This window comes from Neoarius graeffei, chromosome 19, assembly GCF_027579695.1.
Source record: "Neoarius graeffei isolate fNeoGra1 chromosome 19, fNeoGra1.pri, whole genome shotgun sequence".
NCBI classification, from domain to species: Eukaryota; Metazoa; Chordata; class Actinopteri; order Siluriformes; family Ariidae; genus Neoarius; species Neoarius graeffei.
In genome coordinates this window covers 31,139,516-31,148,621 of record NC_083587.1, presented here as the reverse complement: position 1 = coordinate 31,148,621, position 9,106 = coordinate 31,139,516, and positions in this window count along the sequence as shown.

Sequence of the window (9,106 nt, the reverse complement as noted above, 5' to 3'; positions counted from 1 at the left end):
TGTGTAAGAGAAAAATCATTTGGCCTTTTTTGGAAAAAACCTATGTGAGAAAATAAATAAAAATAAAAGTGTAAAAACACTTTTGTACAAATGAATCATATATATATATATATATATATATATATATATATATATATATATATATATATATATATATATATATATTTTTTTTTTTTTTTAAATTATGTGGATATAAATGAATCAGTTTTTAAATCACATTTGAATGTGAATATAAATTATGTTTGCTAATTATTTGAGTCACATCTGAAAATAAATTAACCATGTTGGAAGAAGTAATGTGTCAAGAAAAAAAATCACAATTTAAAAAAAAATCATGTGAAAAAAAAATATGTACAGTGGTGCTTGAAAGTTAGTGAAACCTTTAAAATTTTCTACATTTCTGCATAAATATGACCTAAAACATCATCAGATTTTCACACAAGTCCTAAAAGTAGATAAAGAGAACCCAGTTAAACAAATGAGACAAAAATATAATACTTGGTCATTTATTTATTGAGGAAAAGGATCCAATATTACATATCTGTGAGTGGCAAAAGTATGTGAACCTTTGCTTTCAGTATCTGGTGTGACCCCCTTGTGCAGCAATAACTGCAACTAACCGTTTCCGGTAACTGTTGTTCAGTCCTGCACACTAGCTTGGAGGAATTTTTGCCCATTCCTCCATACAGAGCAGCTTCAACTCTGGGATGTTGGTGGATTTCCTCACCTGAACTGCTCGCTTCAGGTCCATCCACAACATTTCGATAGGATTAAGGTCAGGACTTTGACTTGACCATTCCAAAACATTAAGTTTATTCTTCTTTAACCATTCTTTGGCAGAATGACTTGTGTGCTTAGGGTCATTGTCTTGCTGCATGACCCACCTTCTCTTGAGATTCAGTTCATGGACAGATGTCCTGACATTTTCCTTTAGAATTCACTGGTATAATTCAGAATTCATTGTTCCATCAATGACAGCAAGCCGTCCTGGCCCAGATGCAGTAAAACAGGCCCAAACCATGATACTACCACCACCATGTTTCACAGATGGGATAAGGTTCTAATGCTGGGATGCAGTGTTTTCCTTTCTCCAAACATAACACCATCCATCCATTATCTGTAGCCGCTTATCCTGTCATACAGGGTCGCAGGCAAGCTGGACTTCTCATTTAAACCAAAAAGTTCTATTTTGGTCTCATCTGTCCACAAAAGATTTTTCCAATAGCCTTGTCCACGTGATCTTTAGCAAACTGCAGACGAGCAGCAATGTTCTTTTTGGAGAGGAGTGGCTTTCTCCTTGCAACCTTGCCATGCACACCATTGTTGTTCAGTGTTCTCCTGATGGTGGACTCATGAACATTAACATTAGCCAATGTGAGAGAGGCCTTCAGTTGCTTAGAAGTTACCCTGGGGTCCTTTGTGACCTTGCTGACTATTAGACGCCTTGCTCTTGGAGTGATCTTTGATGGTCGACCACTCCTGAGGAGGGTAACAATGGTTTTGAATTTCCTCCATTTGTACACAATCTGTCTGACTGTGGATTGGTGGAGTCCAAACTCTTTAGAGATGGTTTTGTAACCTTTTCCAGCCTGATGAGCATCAGCAATATTTTTTATGAGGTCCTCAGAAATCTCCTTTGTTTATGCCATGATACACTTCCACAAACATGTGTTGTGAAGATCAGACTTTGATAGATCCCTGTTCTTTAAATAAAACAGGTTGCCAACTCACACCTGATTGTCATCCCATTGATTGAAAACATTTTCCTCAATAAATAATTTACCAAGTATAATATTTTTGTCTCATTTTTTTAACTGGGTTCTCTTTATCTACTTTTAGGACTTGTGTGAAAATCTGATGATGTTTTAGGTCATATTTATGCAGAAATATAGAAAATTCTAAAGGGTTCACAAACTTTCAAGCACCACTGTGTGTGTGTGTGTGTGTGTGTGTGTGTGTGTGTGTGTGTGTGTGTGTGTGTGTGTGTAATATGAATAATGGGTGTACAATCACATGGGGAAAAATTAAAACACATAAACCATTAAATCACAAGAGCTTTGTTCTCAGAGGTGTGCAGGAATGTGTACCTTAAATAATCAGTAATGATATTAAAGAAGGATTAGAAGCAGTGAGTCAGAAACTGTGGGTGGAAATTCTGGGCGTACAGATTGAATTCATAGAACGGGGGGAAACCAGACAGCTTGGTCATGTAAGAGATCAAATAAAGCAAACACCTGACAGAAGAAGAGCAAAATGGAGGCACTGGATCAATATTTACAGTGTAAAGTGACAGGGCTGCATTTTCAGAGTGCTGACAGCGTCGACTTGGCACCTCTAACCCCCACTACCGTGCTAATTAATCCCCCACAAATTAGTTTAATATGCACAAGATGTCTGGACTCATTAAACATGAGACCTTGTGTTGAGAGAGAGAGAGAGAGAGAGAGAGAGAGAGAGATGATTAAAAAACAAATGAGATAGTTGGACAAAATTAGACAGGAGAAAGAAAAGTGACAGAGTTAGAAATAAAGGAAGGAAGGAAGGAAGGAAGGAAGGAAGGAAGGAAGGAAGGAAGGAAGGAGATATACTGAGCAAGAGAAAAGAGAGCATTAGGAAAATTATGAAAAATGGACAGAGCAAAGAAAGAAAGAAAGAAAGAAAATGAATAAATAAATAGACAAGAAAGAAAGTCAGTAAGTAAGACAGAGAAAAAACAAAATATGCTGATGGAGAGAAAAGAAAGCAGCCAGAAAATAAAAAAAGAAAATGAGAGAAGGAAAATGAGTGCTAGAGAGAGAGAGAGAGAGAGAGCTCCAATTTAACAATTTTGCTGTCAGTGTCAAGCTTTCACAGCCAAGAAGCACTATATACGCCATGTCTCCCCTCCTTTCTGTGTATGAGCTTGTGTGTGTGTGTTTGCAGGTACCTGCATGCATGTGTTTGTGTGTGCGTGTGTTTTTTTTTTTTTCTGGTTGCTGCTTCTGGATCCCTCCTGAGAACATATGAGTGTGTAGAAGATGGCACCAATCTTTCACCTCCCCATTCATCACACACACACACACACACACACACACACACACACACACACACACACACACACACACACACACACACACGTTGAAAGATCACCATCATGCACCCCTACACCCACCTTTTATGTGACATAGTGAGTGATGAAAATCCCATCCTCCAAATTTTTCATCTACACTACCATCTACAAGACAACAGTCATCTCTCTCTCTCTCTCTCTCTCTCTCTCTGTTACTCCATTCACACTCATACTGAAAACCATTTATTTATCACTATTATGCTATACTGGTGTCATGTGGGGATGGGAGTAAAACAGTAAAGTCGAAACGTTAATCTGTCCCCTGGTGACCTCGTAACATTAACGATAATCTTTTGCCATAGCTCCAGTGGGAACCGGAACCATTGGATTAACGTGTTGTGACTGGTTGTTATGTTGCTGGCAGTGACGTAAATGATGATGCAGTAATATTGCGATGGAACTACTGACACCTTCTGACACATAATCTGAATACTCATATTGGCTCACCATAAAGTGACCGGCAGCAAATTCAAAACAACAAGGAAAAAAAATGTCGGCAGATATAGCTGGGAATCAGAATGCATTATGTCAGAACTGGTCTCTATCAACATGTTTTACACATCTGGCAGTGGTTCGGGGTTTGTAGCATCCTGCTAAATACAGTGAGGTGGGACACCAATTAATTTACCATTATGAAAGGCTGAGTTGGAATGAAAATTTGTTGTCTATCGCGTGTTGTTTTTACCTGATTCAATGAATGGGTTTCATCTCTCTCTCTCTCTCTCTCTCTCTCTCTCATGTGTACAAAAAGAAAAAAGAGAGGAGGGCTAGAGAAACTGAGGGAAATTTTATATGGTGTGTATATATATATATATATATATATATATATATATATATATATATATATATATATATATATATATGCACCAGTGGTGCATCTCAAAATATTGGAATATCATGAAAATGTTCTCTTTTTTTTTGTAATTTAATTCAAAAAGGTAAACTTTCATATATTCTATATTCGTTACACATAAAATGAAATATTTCGAAGCTTTTTTGTTTTAATTTTGATGATTATGGTTGATGGTACGGTGATGTAGTGGTTAGCACTGTCGCCTCACAGCAAGAAGGTCCTGGGTTCGAGCCCAGCGGCTGACGAGGGCCTTTCTGTGTGGAGTTTGCATGTTCACAAGCAACAGGGATGACCGCAACCTTGACAGGATTCTCAAGAAAAGTTGATTCAAGAACTTCATAGAGCTTCACAAGGAGTGGACTGAGGCTGCTGTCAGTGCATCAGTGAACCAACACCAGCAGATGACATGGCACCCCAAATCATCACAGACTGTGGAAACTTCACGCTGGACTTCAAACACCTTGGATTCTGTGCCTCTCCAGGCTCTAGGACCTTGATTTCCAAAAGAAATACAAAATTTACTTTCATCTGAAAAGAGGACTTTGGACTACTGAACAACAGTCCAGTTCTTTCTCTCCTTAGCCCAGGTAAGACGCTTACCCAGGATATATATATATATATATATATATATATATATATATATATATATATATATATACAGTGGGGCAAAAAAGTATTTAGTCAGCCACCAATTGTGCAAGTTCTCCCACTTAAAAAGATGAGAGAGGCCTGTAATTTTCATCATAGGTACACTTCAACTATGAGAGACAGAATGGGGGGAAAGAATCCAGGAAATCACATGGTAGGATTTTTAATGAATTAATTGGTAAATTCCTCGGTAAAATAAGTATTTGGTCACCTACAAACAAGCAAGATTTCTGGCTCTCACAGACCTGTAACAACTTCTTTAAGAGGCTCCTCTGTCCTTCACTCGTTACCTGTATTAATGGCACCTGTTTGAACTCGTTATCAGTATAAAAGACACCTGTCCACAACCTCAAACAGTCACACGCCAAACTCCACTATGGCCAAGACCAAAGAGCTGTCAAAGGACACCAGAAACAAAATTGTAGACCTGCACCAGGCTGGGAAGACTGAATCTGCAATAGATAAGCAACTTGGTGTGAAGAAATCAACTGTGGGAGCAATTATTAGAAAATGGAAGACATACAAGACCACTGATAATCTCCCTCAATCTGGGGCTCCACGCAAGATCTCACCCCGTGGGGTCAAAATGATCACAAGAACGGTGAGCAAAAATCCCAGAACCACACAGGGGGACCTAGTGAATGACCTGCAGAGAGCTGGGACCAAAGTAACAAAGGCTACCATCAGTAACACACTACACCACCAGGGACTCAAATCCTGCAGTGCCAGACGTGTCCCCCTGCTTAAGCCACTACATGTCCAGGCCCGTCTGAAGTTTGCTAGAGAGCATTTGGATGATCCAGAAGAGGATTGGGAGAATGTCATATGGTCAGATGAAACCAAAATAGAACTTTTTGGTAAAAACTCAACTTGTCGTGTTTGGAGGAGAAAGAATGCTGAGTTGCATCCAAAGAACACCATACCTACTGTGAAGCATGGGGGTAGAAACATCATGCTTTGGGGCTGTTTTTCTGCAAAGGGACCAGGACGACTGATCCGTGTAAAGAAAAGAATGAATGGGGCCATGTATCGTGAGATTTTGAGTGAAAACCTCCTTCCATCAGCAAGGGCATTGAAGATGAAACGTGGCTGGGTCTTTCAGTATGACAGTGATCCCAAACACACCGCCTGGGCAACGAAGGAGTGGCTTCGTAAGAAGCATTTCAAGGTCCTGGAGTGGCCTAGCCAATCTCCAGATCTCAACCCCATAGAAAATCTTTGGAGGGAGTTGAAAGTCCGTGTTGCCCAGCGACAGCCCCAAAACATCACTGCTCTAGAGGTGATCTGCATGGAGGAATGGGCCAAAATACCAGCAACAGTGTGTGAAAACCTTGTGAAGACTTACAGAAAATGTTTGACCTCTGTCATTGCCAACAAAGGGTATATAACAAAGTATTGAGATGAACTTTTGTTATTGACCAAATACTTATTTTCCACCATAATTTGCAAATAAATTCTTTAAAAATCAGACAATGTGATTTCCTGGATTCTTTCCCCCCATTCTGTCTCTCATAGTTGAAGTGTACCTATGATGAAAATTACAGGCCTCTCTCATCTTTTTAAGTGGGAGAACTTGCACAATTGGTGACTGACTAAATACTTTTTTGCCCCACTGTATATATATATATATATATATATATATATATATATATATATATATATATATATATACTGTACACAGTTGTGTTCAAAATAATAGCAGTGTGTTTAAAAACGTGAGTAAAGCTCAAAATCCTTATAATAGTTTTTATTTCCATGCATTGGGAACAATGCACATTATATTCTACATCAAAACATGAAGAAAAATGTGTGAATATTTTAATTACTTTACAGAAAATGACAAAAAATAAACATTGGGCTGTTCAAAAAAATAGCAGTGTCTGCATTTTTCATTACAAACTCCAAATATTTACTGTATAAACTGAAAAAATCTTAAGGATTTAGTATTCCTGTGAATCACTAAACTAATATTTAGTTGTATAACCACGGTTTCTGAGAACTTCTGGCACCTGTGAACAGGTATTCCAGCCCAGGATGATTTGACAACATTCCACAATTCCTCTGCATTTCTTGGTTTTGCCTCAGAAACAGCATTTTTGATGTCACCCCACAAGTTTTCTATCGGATTAAGGTCCGGGGATTGGGCTGGCCACTCCATAACTTTCATTTTGTTGGTCTTGAACCCTGATGCTGCTCGCTTACTGGTGTGTTTGGGGTCGTTGTCTTGTTGAAACACCCATTTCAAGGGCATTTCCTCTTCAGCATAAGGCAACATGACCTCCTCAAGTATTTTGATATATGCAAACTGATCCATGATCCCTGGTATGCAATAAATGGGCCCAACACCATAGTAAGAGAAGCATCCCCATATCATGATGCTTGCACCACCATGCTTCACTGTCTTCAGAGTGTACTGTGGCTTGAATTCAGTGTTTGGGGGTCGTCTGAAAAATTGTCTGCGGCCCTTGGACCCAAAAAGAACAATTTTACTTTCATCAGTCCACAAAATGTTTTTCCATTTCTCTTGAGGCCAGTCGATGTGTTCTTTGGCAAATTGTATCCTCTTCAGCACATCTTTTTTTTTTTTTAACAGTGGAACTTTGCGGGGGCTTCTTGCCGATAGATTAGCTTCCCACAGGCATCTTCTAATTGTCACAGTACTCACAGGTAACTTCAGACCGTCTTTGATCACCCTGGAGCTGATCATTGGCTGAGTCTTTGCCATTCTGGCTATTCTTCGATCTATTCGAATGGTAGTCTTCTGTTTTCTTCCACGTCTCTCTGGTTTTGCTGTCCATTTTAAAGCACTGGAGATCATTTTAGCTGAGCAGCCCATCATTTTCTGCACTTCTTTACAGTATACGTTTTACCTCTCCAATCAATGTTTTAATCAAAGCACGCTGTTCTTCTGAACAATGTCTGGAACGACCCATGTTTCTCAGGTTTTCAGAGAGAAATGGATGTACAACATGTGCCGGCTTCATCCTTAAATTAGGGCCACCTGATTGACATCTGTTTTTTCACAGAATGAATGATCTCACTAATTGAACTCCACACTGCTATTATTTTGAACACATCCCTCTCTCTCTCTCTCATTATCTCTAGCCGCTTTATCCTTCTACAGGGTCACAGGCAAGCTGGAGCCTATCCCAGCTGACTACGGGCGAAAGGCGGGGTACACCCTGGACAAGTCGCCAGGTCATCACAGGGCTGACACATAGACACAGACAACCATTCACACTCACATTCACACCTACAGTAAATTTAGAGTCACCAGTTAACCTAACCTGCATGTCTTTGGACTGTGGGGGAAACCGGAGCACCCGGAGGAAACCCACGCGGACACGGGGAGAACATGCAAACTCCACACAGAAAGGCCCTCGCCGGCCCCGGGGCTCGAACCCAGGACCTTCTTGCTGTGAGGCGACAGCGCTAACCACTACACCACCGTGCCGCCCTGAACACATCCCTTTCACTTAATTATTCAATTACACAGACTCAGGAGCATGCATATCATGAATGTTGGGTCTGTTGGTTTTCTATGACTCTACTACACCTACTGGTAAATTATTTGCCATGTAGTAATATAATTTCCACCAAAAACAGTGATTGATCTGGTTAGTCGTGTTGGACTGCTATTATTTTGAACACAAGTGTGTGTGTGTGTGTGTGTGTGTAAAAAAAAAAAAAAATCTCCTTCTCACCCCCGGCGGGGGGGTGGTATCCATGTCATCCTCAAGCTTGGGTCCTCTACCAGAGGCCTGGGAGTTTGAGGGTTCTGCGCAGTATCTTCGATGTTCCTAGGACTGCGCTCTTCTGGACTGAGGCTTCAGATGTTGTTCCTGGGATTTGCTGGAGCCACTCTCCCAGTTTGGGGGTTACTGCCCCAAGTGCCCCCACTACCACGGGGACCACGCAACCCTTGACCTTCCACATCCGTTCCAGCTGCTCTTTCAACCCTTGATACTTCTCAAGTTTCTCATGTTCCTTCTTCCTGATGTTGGCGTCAGCTGGGATCGCCACATCTATCACCACCACCCTCTTCTGCTCTTTGTCCACCACCACTATGTCCGGTTGGTTAGCCAGGATCTGTTTGTCAGTCTGGAAGCTGAAGTCCCACAGAATCTTGGCCCTGTTGTTCTCAGCCACCTTCTGTGGTATGGCCCATTGGGACTTGGGTATTTCTATTCCATACTGGTTGCAGATGTTCCTGTATACTATCCCAGCCACTTGGTTGTGCCTGTCCATGTACGCTGATCCAGCTAGCATCTTACACCCTGCTACTATGTGCTGGACTGTTTCAGGGGCTTCTTTGCACAGTCTGCATCTTGGGTCTGATCTACTCTGGTAGATCCTGGCCTCTATGGCTCTTGTGCTTATGGCCTGTTCTTGTGCTGCCATGATTAGTGCCTCTGTGCTGTCTGTCAGTCCTGCATTATCCAGCCACTGGTAGGATTTCTTGATATCAGCCACTTCCTCTATCTGACGGTGGTACA